This window comes from Notamacropus eugenii, chromosome 6 (assembly GCF_028372415.1).
Source record: "Notamacropus eugenii isolate mMacEug1 chromosome 6, mMacEug1.pri_v2, whole genome shotgun sequence".
NCBI lineage: Eukaryota > Metazoa > Chordata > Mammalia > Diprotodontia > Macropodidae > Notamacropus > Notamacropus eugenii.
This window is the reverse complement of record NC_092877.1, coordinates 165,201,229-165,213,606: the sequence shown is the minus strand read 5'-3', so window position 1 is coordinate 165,213,606 and position 12,378 is coordinate 165,201,229. Positions and strand designations below refer to the sequence as shown.

The 12,378-nt window shown below is 36.4% G+C and overlaps 1 protein-coding gene and 1 pseudogene across 6 annotated transcripts in view; both read left to right on the top strand.

Annotated features, from left to right (window-relative positions):
* The window catches only part of MARCHF1 (membrane associated ring-CH-type finger 1), a 663,012-nt gene that overhangs the window by 462,899 nt on the left and 187,735 nt on the right, over positions 1-12,378 (top strand). The gene's annotated exons all lie outside the window — the stretch shown is intronic.
* Positions 461-10,470, top strand: LOC140512456 (small ribosomal subunit protein eS24 pseudogene; annotated as a pseudogene).

Here is a 12,378-nt window from a genome sequence, read left to right as displayed (position 1 = left end):
GAGGGGGTCTCTCCTCAGCTTCCCCAGTAACTAGCACAGTGCCCTACCCCACAGTAGTTTTTCAAATGTTTGCTGATTGATTATTTGGTTAATTCCAGCTCATAATGTAAAATCTTGTGATCTCCGTGGTACTGATGATGAAACTAAAAAGTTAAGTGACTTCCCTAAGGTCACCAAGTAAGCCATTGGTAGAGGCAGACCTTATACCCAGGGGTTCAGGCTTCCTTCCCTAATTCCAGTCTTCTTCCTCTTAAAATAATAACACAAATTTAATCAAATATCCTATCCTTGTGCTAATATATATATATATATGTATATATATATGTATATATATATATATATATATATATATATATATATATATATATATATATATATATATATATATATATATATAATATCAAACATTACAGAAAAGATGTTTACATTGCAGAATTGCTAATACCTCCAGAAAGGAGCATCTGCATAGCACTGGGGGCAGAAATCCATAGTATGATCAATGTCTTCACATCAGGAATAGTTTCTTGTGGGAAGTATGTCTGACTTTTTCAAAAACTGGTTCCTTGGGAGACAAAAAGCAACAGAAAATACTGCTCTGTTTTATGAGTCTACAAACCCATGACTGTTCTTATGGTGAGGGGGTTTTTCCCAGGACCCGATCATGACATACATGGTCATCTTATACAAAGATTCATGTGCTATAGGGAAGAACATTTCATCTTGCAAATCCTATATTTCTTTTTTCTTGATTTGTCTTCCACAGTGCATGAATAATTTAAGAAACAGTAATAAGAAATAGAGCCAGCGGATACAATTTTATCTGATATATAGTCAATCACCGGAACAAATCTTATATTGATACTATAATTTGGTGAGGATATATAAAAGATAATATTAAAGAGATGAGAAGAAAAGACTTAGTAGAAAATAGGATTGGGAGCCATTTTCTTAAAGCCATGAGATTAACAGGAAGGTCCCCAGAATGCAGAGGTCTCTGTTCATCAAATTTCTCCCTAGCACAGAAGAGCCATCCATCTGCATTTTTAGCATTTACTCTGGTCTAGGCTTTATGGGGGATATAGACATATATGAATGGATTTTGTCTAGTTAGAGAGGGAAAAAATAGTACTTGGCAATATAATTTTAAATGTGGGTAATAAGAAAGAGAATCATTCAAAAATAACTTGAGGTTTTTTGACCTGGAATTCTTTAAGAATCATGGGGGCCCTAATGAAAATACTATGACTAATAATAATAATGAATGCCTATCTCACAAGGATATTGTGAAAACCAAATGAGATAATGTGTGAGTTACGATTGTGCACAAGGAAAGAAGGTGGTTGACTAGCAGAAGTGATTCTTAGTGGTATTAGAGGTGACTCCTTCAGTTCTATTTGTTCATTTGAACAAACTTCCATTAAGTGTCCATTATATAACAATACAGGATGCTGATGGATCTTGAACTTATTAATTATTTATTTATGAGAGGTATCAGAATGTTCAAAAGCAAATGTCCCAGAGAGGGCTGGAAATAAATAACTAGACCCCAAGGGCAGAGCAGATGGCTTTGGCAATCATGCCAAAGATCATGGTGATCTTTGAAAGCAGAAGATGCCTATAACCAAAGAATGAGTGAATATAAAGAGAAGAGCAACTGGCTGAGGAAAGCGATCTAGGAGATATCCCTTGCTAGTAGAAGAAGGGTGAAGAGGAATGGGATCCATAAGGGAGACAGAAAAGGAACTATACACAGGACACTGGAAAATGTGAAATCATTTGAGTCATGGAAAGGTTTCAAGGCAGGCTGTAGAGAGGTTGAGGATCATGAAGACTAAGAAAATATTTGGCAAGAATGAGGTTATTTGTAACCTCTGAGAGGACAAATTGTGGTGGGTCCAGGGCGTATAGGTTATTAATGTAGGAATGATTACATAGATAGAAAGAAGACTCAATGGGTGTCAAACAGCTAAGAAGTTTTGCAACTAAATTAAGAATGATATAAGAGAGTATATCACTGGTATCCCATACATTTAGGGAATTAGAAATGGTAGGAAATCAACCAATGAAAACCCAATTTTAATGTGAGCACACCATGTTGGAAAGCAAATAGCTGCTAATTGTATGAGAGGAAAGACATAAATGATAAGACTATAGGATTTAGAGTTAGAAAAAGCCTTAGAAAGAATTGAGGCCAACCCTTTCATTTTACAAATGAAGAAACTGAGGCACAGAGAAGAGAAGTGACCTGGTTATGGTCACGTAAGTGACAGAGACAAAATTTGAGTCAAGATCTTCCCACTCCAAGTCCAGTGCTCTTAGGTTAATTGGTTTAAGGCATTTGATTCAATTTCTTCACCTACCAAGTCGTTACAAGAGAGGGTGCTAACTAACATGAGGCAGACCTGAGTTTTACAGCAAGTCCTTTTCTTTAGCTAGCCTCTGATGAGTTGACAGCAAGAAGCAGAAGGGGATTGAAGGAGATGTAGAAATAATATTCAAGCTCAGCAATCATCCTTTGAATCATGGAGGATTTATTATACTGATGTTTGCTGAAGTGGTTGGCAGGAACAGAAAGCAGCTTAGAATGGAAAATTTGAGCACAGTGCAATTATTTTTCTGCATAACAAATAGAAATCACATTTTCTTACTGGAGGAAGAAAGAAACATTCCATGCAACATTCCCTGCATGGAAGTATATACCTCTTATTTCTTCATCCAGGAGAAGACAAAATCATAATGTGTTCAGATAGTGTTGATTTGGGAAGTAGGGGCTCAGAGTAAGGATAGGCAGACCAGGATATTGGCTATAACACCAGTTTTGGGGTCAGGAAGACGTGACCTTGCCTCTAATATACTAGTGACCATATACATATTTACCTATGACTATGAGCAAGTTACCTAATCCCTCATTTTCCCCCAGGCAACTCTCTGATATTATGTTACAGAAGAGTTACTGACCTGTACCAGTAGAATACATAACCATACCTGGAGTTCCTCCCTTTGACTAAATCACAGGTCTGTAACAAACAAAATAACTTAAAGAGAGACTTGATAGGGGTCAAGATCAAAGGCCTTAAGATCAAAGGGAAGAGGTGAGGATTATAGAATAAGAGCTAGAAAAGACCTCAGAGATCACTAGGCCTATCTTTAAAAGAAGTTAAAAACCTAAATATATAAAGTTATAAATGAATCTTCTCTCTGTATCAGTAAGTTCCTGAAAAGGAGGTTAAGTTAAAACCTTATCCTAAGGTTTACAGACCCTCAAGAAGTCTGTTAATAAATTTTAGGGTGCAGTGAGTTTGCATAAGGAAACAATAGTGTATTTCCACTAATCTCTCAGTGAGATTTAGAATTTCTTTCATTTATGAACATAAGCAAAAAACAATCATTGGAGTCCATAGGTCTTTTCAGACTGCCAAAGGGATCCACAACACACACACACACACACACACACACACACACACACACACACACACACAGACTAAGTGCCCATGATTATTAGGTAATCAATTCTCAGTTCAATGGGTAAGGGAAGTGCAAATATAAAGCTCATGTACTTTAGCATTGAAGAGGATTGTAGAGAGCATCCATGCAGACCTCCCTACACTCACTTTATAAATGAGGAAACTGAGGCGTTAAATGAGTTCCCCACAGTCACATAGGTACTTGGTAGGAGAGCTGAAATCTGATCCCAACTACTTTAGATCCAACACTCTTCTCACTATACCATGCTGCTTGATAAGATTCATTATTTTGGAAGTCCATCTGAATACTAACTTGAACAGTTCCTGATATACATAGAAACATAGATGACAATCTATCTACGAAAATGCCAAATGCTAATACCTCTGCTCTGTGAATTAGCAATCTAAGTAGTCATGAAAAAAAACAAGAAAGTTACAGAAATAAAATGTTCATCATCTTTAAAGGTACCATTCACCACTGAATAAAACGATGTTTACAAGAGCAGTTTTTACAGTTAACAAAACTGTGGCTGTGTAGCTGACAAAGCCTCTTGATAAATGACATCATTAGTATCTGAGGTAAACAGTAAAGTGAAAATCTTAACTCCTATCAAACTTCCATAATTCCAGAAATCTGATACTGAGCAAGAAAATTTAGAAACAAGGCATCCCTGAAAACATTAAGTAAGGCTCAGTTGTGTTTGACGGATGGGTTAGGGTTGACTTTCTTTCTGTTGGGTCCTCACAAATATCTTACTTTCTCTCTAGGATATGCTAGAGAAGATATACTTCATGTTTATTCTAAAATCGCTGAGGGAGAGAGACTGGAAGCATTTGTTTCCTTAGAGGAGGTGGCCTGACATTTGAACTCCCAAATGAAATTGCATTAAATATGTATCAGCTTGAGGGCCTACCAAAATAGAATGATGCATTTTCAATTTAGTCTTGGTTACACTTGACCTGTTTTAAAGTGCTCTTCTTAATGAAATGGAGGATATACCAAAATTAATTTGATGCAAGATGCAAGGTAAATTCCGTTTTGTTTAGTCATAGTACTTACTATCAGCTTTTCCTGAATGTAGAAACAATGCCACAACAGAGGCTGCTATAATCAGGCAGGCTTGATAACGTTGTCATAATAACCCAAAGGTAGCAGATGCAAGTTGTTTGCTGACCTGATTGTAACACCATGTTTTACTATAAGGAATAAAGGAAAACAAGAAATCATGGAGTTCCATTCACGGAGGGATTCATTTATGATTGTATTGATGATCAAAGGAGGCAGTGTGAATGAATGAGAGAGCGGGCTTTGGAATCAAGAAGATCTGGATTCTAGCCCTGCCTATGACACTTGCTAGCTGTGTGACCATGGACCATGTAAGTCCCTTGATTTCTCTGTGTTCAAAGCAATTCTCTAAGACTAAAAGTTATAAAGGAATTTATTTTCTACATCAGTAGAGGGAATTTCAAGAATGGAAATTCTCCATACTGATGAAAAACCACACAGGTCCTTACAAAATAAACAAACTCATTCTTAGATGTGTTAGGGAAGATGAGCTGGATATGTTAGCGGTGGAAGATGGTGACATTCACTTGGAAGTCCTACTTCTTTGTATTCCAATATCTCTGATTACTAGATCTGTTAGCCACAAGTTTGAGAATTCATGGAGGACTGATGTGGGACTAGAAAAATTGCAAAAAGGAAAAGACAGTACCTATAACTTCAAAGGGATGGGCACTAGAGTGGAATCAAGGAGTAGTGACCTCAGGAATTTTAAATCCATGGAGTTAATGTCTCTATTTCAGACAATCCTGTGAAATTTCTTATTTGTCAACAGTGAGAATGAACATGATCTAGCCTTTCTAAAATTTAGGAGTTTTGGTTTTTTTTCTCCATATTCTGCCCACTTCTTTAGGGCCCTTTGCTTTGATGATACAGTGAAAATATTCTTAAAGTTTGTCTGTTGATTTGTATCTAGCAAGAAAATTAATTTCCCCATATAGCCTCTATCACAAGGTTATTCCCCAGCAGCACTGTGAGCCCAGGGATGGTCATGGGTACTCAGATCTCCAGTGGTACATGATCCAGATTATACTAGGATAAAGCAGGATAGAACTGGAGTATTTATCCATATTCCAATTCTCTTCAGTTCACTCAGCTTCCACATGGCCATTGTCATACAACTTGGCTACCTTCAAGCCAACTCATAGTCAAGGTACCGGAATAATCCCAAGGATACTACAAAATGTACAAAAGATAAGTCACTTTGGCTTACCTCCTTTCTGTACTTATAAAATCACATAATACCACCTGGGTAGAAAAAGACAAACCACAGTTTTAAAAAGCTGTATATTCAATAACACAGCTATTCAACAAATGAAACTTGCCTGAAGGAGCATGGTTTTCCTGGAAAACAGCAAATAATGTATCAAAGCTTTTTCATCACAATAACCTTGTAAGGTTGAGAGTTCAAGGAATATGCTTGTTTTACAACTGGGGAAAATTTAGAACCAGAAAGATGAAGTAAATTCCCTGGAGTCACAAAAGAAGTAAGCAAAGAAGGGAAACAAACCAGGTTTCCTGAAAGTCCAAGCACCAAGTCCAGGAACCTTTCCACCACAGGATACTTCTGGGATTGTATCTTTGGACCCAACTGCACTTAATTAGAAGAATAAACAGTGGCATAAGAAATATCATCCATGTAGGCAAATATCATCCTCCTAGTCAAATTACATGGGATTCATGTCGATTGATAAGTTCTACAAGAAAAACCTCTTAGATTTTCTGGCTATATGGCCCAATGATTTCCTTTTCCCATGTGTTCTACAAACTTTATCTCCAGAACAAAACATTTAAGATGGAGATATTATTAAAAAAAAACAACAACAACAACAACAAAAGAAAAAACAACCTAGGTTATAGCCCTCAACCAACCATGCCCTTGATATTAATTAAACCATTACTCTCATTGGTATAAATAAAAGTTAACAGAACAAAAAATATTATGTAGTTATAATAGAAAAAAATGCCAGTAATTACTGAAGCTGTATCCCTAAGAGATCAAAGAGAAAGGACCCATATGTAAACAAATATTTATAGCAACTCCTTTTTGTGGTGGTCCATAATTTGGATAATGGCTAAGCCAATTAATTATACTGTATGAATGTAGTGGAATACTATTGTTCTATAAGAAATGATTAAAGACATAGGCTAAGAGAAACCTGAGAAGACTTACATGAACTTGTGCAGATTTAAGTGAAAGAACAGTTTATTTAGTGACAAGAACGTTGTAAAGACAAGCAACTTTGGGAAAGACTAATGAACTTGAAATCCCAAGGTGTTGATAATAACACATACCTTGTTCCTCCTCACAAAATGGTAAAGAGCTCAGAATGCTGATTGAGGCATTTTGGGGTAGGTTGTCAGTATGGGACTTTGTTTGACTTGACTGTATATTTATGTTTTTTAGGGGGGAGAGGAGATAAAGGAAGAAAAGTCTATGTTTGTTAACTGAGGGGGGAAAAAATTTCCAAACAGTGAAGTATGCTAACCAATTTAATAAGATATGGATCATAGTCCTAGGACTCTCCTTACTGTGGCTGCTTGAGGAGCCACCTTCAACCATAAAAGACACTATGACCTCATGACAAATATACTTATTCAACATAAAATGATGATTATAGATATCCTTCATCCTGAGAAGGCCCTAATGCCTAAAATTTGAAAAATGGCCAAGTATTACCAGACAATACCAGATGTCATATTTGTCTTTGACATCCAGAATACATTTTGGTGGTGGCAAAACACAGTTTTTTGGTATGATTTATGATTCTTTTGACTATGCAAAGAAAAAAAAACCAAAGTGCAGACTTGGGAGGCATGGCCTTTATGGGAAGAAAAAGATGTCAAGGACTTAGCAAAAGGTGAGCAAGAACAGAATGAAGAAAGTCAGGGGTATTGCAAATGCAAATGTTGGCACTGGTGAAAAGTGAGCTGGAAATTACATCAGCAGAGTGTTGGAGGCCCTACAAAGACATTCATTTGTGGGGAGTGTGAGGATTTTTCATCAGAACAAATGTAAAAACTTTTTATTAAAAGTGGAAATTCCTTACAAGATCATTTAGACCTTATGCTACAGATAAAGGAATTGAGACTCAAAAATACAAGATGATTTGCTCCAGGTCACCTAGAAATAACAAAAACAGTATTTAAATCCATCAGCCTTGAGCACAAATGACCCAAGAGTTATATTATTTACACTAACCACAGTTAACTCTGGAAAAAAAAATTAAACCAAAGAGATAATAGTGATCGTAAACAACAAGGTTTCTTTATTCCATTAGAGGAGGGAAACTAGGCATATGTGTTGGGTTCCCCTCTAGAAAGAGGCCCACTTTGGTGTGGGCAAATTTCCATACCAATGACTCCACAGTGAGCTGTAGCCATGACCGTGAGGGGTCACAGCAACAATGAGACAAGTTTGATTCTTAACAGAACTTCATGATTGGAACACTGGTGCTGCAGGTTCTCATCCAAACTCAGGGACCAACTGAAGCTGGTGGGAAAAAATTCTGGGATTTTTCTATGACTAAGATCATTCAGAGGGTGAACACAAAAGATTGTTCTTATGCCAAGCTCAGGGTACAGCTTGCTTAGCTCTGGAAAACAGGGGTCCCTTGATAGTAAAGAGAGGAATCTTGGCACAGGAATCCTAAAATCCCAATAAAACTTAAATAATATAGTACAAAGGGAAGGAAATCTGATTTAGAGTCAAGGGACCAAATGTTGAAATAGCTTGGCAACTTAGTAACACTTAATAGTGAGCAAATCATTAATTACTCTGGGCCTCAATTTCCTCATTTGTAAAATTAAGATAAAAATAGGACATATCCTACAGGATGGTTGTGAAAATCAAGTGAGAAAACATGTGAAGTATTTTGCAAAGCATAGGTTTGTCTGTGTTCGTCCTTCATTTTCAGAGTAGACCATGACATCAGAGAAATGATAACATGGCTTGCATTAGACATTGTTTTGAGTGAGGGCAGGCTGTGCAAGGTCACTACCCACTCTTTCCTGTCCTGCGCCATCTGGATCCAGTGACCATATATTCATAAGGATGACTGGAGAAGGCCCAGGATGCAATGGGAGACCTTGGGCTATTCAGGTACTCACTTAGAGTGAGGTTAGGCCTTTCAGTGAATAAGCTTCTCTAAAAAGTAATTAAGGAATGGCCCCTTTAATTAGAAAAAGAAAAAATAAGTAAATCAAGCATAGGAAGCTATATATAAATGCTACATATTATCATAAAATTACCCTTAAAATCTGTTTCAACTCAAATATATGATCCTGTAGTTTTTGTCCTTTAGAGGGTTGTAAGAATTTCATTGGAAAACCTAGTAAAAGGATTATAATAAGTGTATTTAAAGTGTTTATCTAGACTAACCTTGATAAGTTTGGAGACACTCAATACCAGTTTGGCTTCAGACTGTTGAATTTTTAGGCCATAGGAATCCTCAAAGACTACCTATTAATGGAAATTTCTATATTCATTGATAGAGTATCTGTGATGACAAAATTCCAGACCCTTCTAACAAAAGTGATCTAGTGAAGGCTTCTACCTAAAGCAGAGTAATCCTCTCTTTATCATCTCTGACAGCTGGTTATGAAACTTCTCCATGAATACACTTAGTACTGCCAAGCTCACTATCTTGCAAGGCAAAGCATTTTATTTCTGGATAGTTCTTATTGTTAAAGAAATTTCTTGTTTATTGTGAGATACAATATGCTTTCCTGTACCTTTTTGTTAGTTCTGGTCCCTAGTATTAAATATAATACCCCCTCTTCTGTAGGAAAGCCATTCAGATCTCTAAAGAAAATTGTTGTGGTCCCTTGAAGTCTTTTCCATATCAGACTTAGCAGGTTCTTTTCAAGGTCCATAGAGATCTTACAGGTCTAGCCAGTGCCTAAAACAAGAAACTCCTTTACAGCATTCCAGCTCAGAGTTCATTCAAACTTCCAAGAACGAGGGACCACTACCTTATAAGACATATAACTTGCATCCACTGTTCCTAGTCCTATGCTTAGAACTCAAACACAAACAAATTACAGTTCCTCTTTTATTTGCCACCCTTTTGAATACTTTAAGACTGCTACAGCTTCTTCTTCAAGTTTCAATCCCCCGTATCCTTCAACCAGTCTTCTTATGGCAAAGTTAAAAGACTCTATCTTATCATTGAATGTACGTGTAAATGTCCTTAAAATTGATGCCAATAACTCAGCACACAACTCTGCCAGAGGCCTGGTGAGGACAGAAGCCTTTCTTCTGGTGGTGATACTTCGGGTAATGCACCCTCATCATATTAGCTTTTTTTGGCTGTCTAATTATACCTTTGAGTCACATTGAACTTGCAATCCACTAACAGGGCTTTTGGACATGCACCTTTGTTCTGCATCCTCTATTTGTGATCAAATTTCATTTAATTAAATTCAACCTATTTTTTCCAGCCTGTCAGGATCTTTTGGGATACAAGTGCTACTGTAATCTAATATATTGACTATCAAAAAATAGCAGGAAAATTGCTTCATTTTTTCATTCATAAAAATGTTGAACAGAATTGGGACAATGACAGCCCAGTGGCACTCCCTCACAGACCTCCCTCCAGATTGACATGTATTGCCACTCTGGTTGTTCATCCAGTTTCATATTCTCCTAATTGTATTATCATTGAACCCATCTCATTATCTTATCTACAAGGATATCACTAGAGAATTAGTTACATGCCTTACTGACATCCAAGTGTAGTGCATGTAACAGCATTCCCTTTATCAGCAAGTTGAGTTGCCCTATCAAAATAGGAAATGAGGTTAATCTGACATAATTTGTTTTTAATGAACCCATTATAACTCATAATGGTTATTATGCCCCTTTATAAATTTTCACTAGCAATTTCTTTAATGATAGTTTCCAGAATTAATATCAATTATATAAGTACTACTTTAATAGCAGTTCACATCCAAAAAGATAGGTGGGGAGAGTTGGGGGAGGAAGGAAAGGGGGCAAGGTAGGGGGGGAGAGAGAGAGAAACAGACAGACAGACAGTCACTGTGCTTCAGGTGCTCTGCTAAATACTGAGATAACAAATGCAGGCAGAAATAAAGTACCCTGAAGGAGTTTACACTCAAACATGGGAGCATAATACATAAAAAGGAAGTTGGAAAGGGGGAGGGGACAAGTGCTGGCTCAAATTGGGAGAGTCAAGAAAGGAGCCTGGATGGCCTGAGAAACTCCTGAAGTGTAGGTGTGGCAGAAGCTTATTACTTGAAGGAAGAATCTTAGAGACAAAAGTGAGAAGATTGTTGGTATGGAGGTGGAATATCTGAAACTTTAGGGACTGAGACAGAAAAAAAAAGATACAGGTATTTGTTTCCTTACTTGCCTATGACTCACTAGTTCCCAAAGTCACATGTGAATTTAACTAGATGTGCCAAAACATTTTAAATGTTGCATTACAGCAGATAAAGGAAAATTTGTAAATAATTGCTTGATGTATTTGTAACCTCAAGGCATACCAGACTTTGAAATTATAAAGAGCTCAACGAAAACAGTTGCTCTCAGTAAAGAGAAATCTCACAGGCATATATCTACTATCTCATCCAATTCAAATATTCAGCACATTATAATTCCTCACAGCAAAGAATGCTGTGCCATGAGCACAAAAACAAAAAATGAAGCAAAGCAAACTTGAGAACCTCTGCTATGGACTAATATTTGCCCATCCCAAATCTCAAAGCACATCTTCCTTTCTCGTCAGTATTTGTGGGTTCACCAATAGTTGTTAACAACCACTTTTATATACTTTTATACACATTCTCCCATCGCTATCCTGGCTGCTTTTCCAGGAAAACTTCCAGGTTCATGAGTGCTCTTCTTATGAAGACATGATTACTAAAGTTGTGCACATTACTACAGATAGTGTGATTAGTCTAAATTGTGGCAGATATTTCCATTCATTGGAATTCTATGTTATTGGAATATTTTCACTTTATTACCTGAACTTGAATTTACTAAAATATGTTTTTTTCATCATGAACTGCCATTAAAGTAGTGCTTTTAGCATACTTGCTCCTTTAAATATAAATGCAGGGCATTATGTCCACCCCTGTTGAATATTTTCTTTTGTTCTGCTCAATACTTTATCCCAAACTGTTGAAATCTTTTAAAATCTTGACTTGGTTATTACAGAATAGATTTGCTGTATCTCTCAGCTTTAGGTTATCTCTGCAAATTTGTATTTTATGACTTTGAGAAATTGATATTTTTTTAAAAAAAAGTTTAGACAGTACAAAACTAAGATAAAATTCCAAAGAATACCACCAGAGGTTTTTGTCAAAGATGATATTAATTAATTAATCAATAAATATTATTTGCATGAAGTTGTACAGTTACATATGAAGCAACTCAATTGTACTGTAGTCCACCTGACAATTTCTATCTTGTATGTAAGAATACTGTAGAGATATGGAAATTTGTTTAGCTTGATTATATACATGTTTGTAAAAAGCAGTTTTTGCTTTCCTTTTCTTTTTTTCCTCAATGAAGAGGAGGTAGTGGAAAATAGAAAAAGTAAATTTCCATTGCTTGACAAATTAAAATTTAATTTTAAAAATTCATATGGGAAGCTTTGTCAGATGGCTTTCAGGAGTCAAAATACATTGTTTGTGCCCTGCCTTTGAGTTTGGCAATCATATTTTAAAAAAAAATTAGATTAGTTTGTCAGACAGGTAGGTGGTAGCCATCTGGGGCTGGAGTCAGGAAAACTTCTCTTTATGATTTCAAATCTGGCCTCACTTACTAGTTGAGTCACCCTGGGTGAGTCACTTAATCCAGTTTGCCTCAGTTTCCTCATCTTTAAA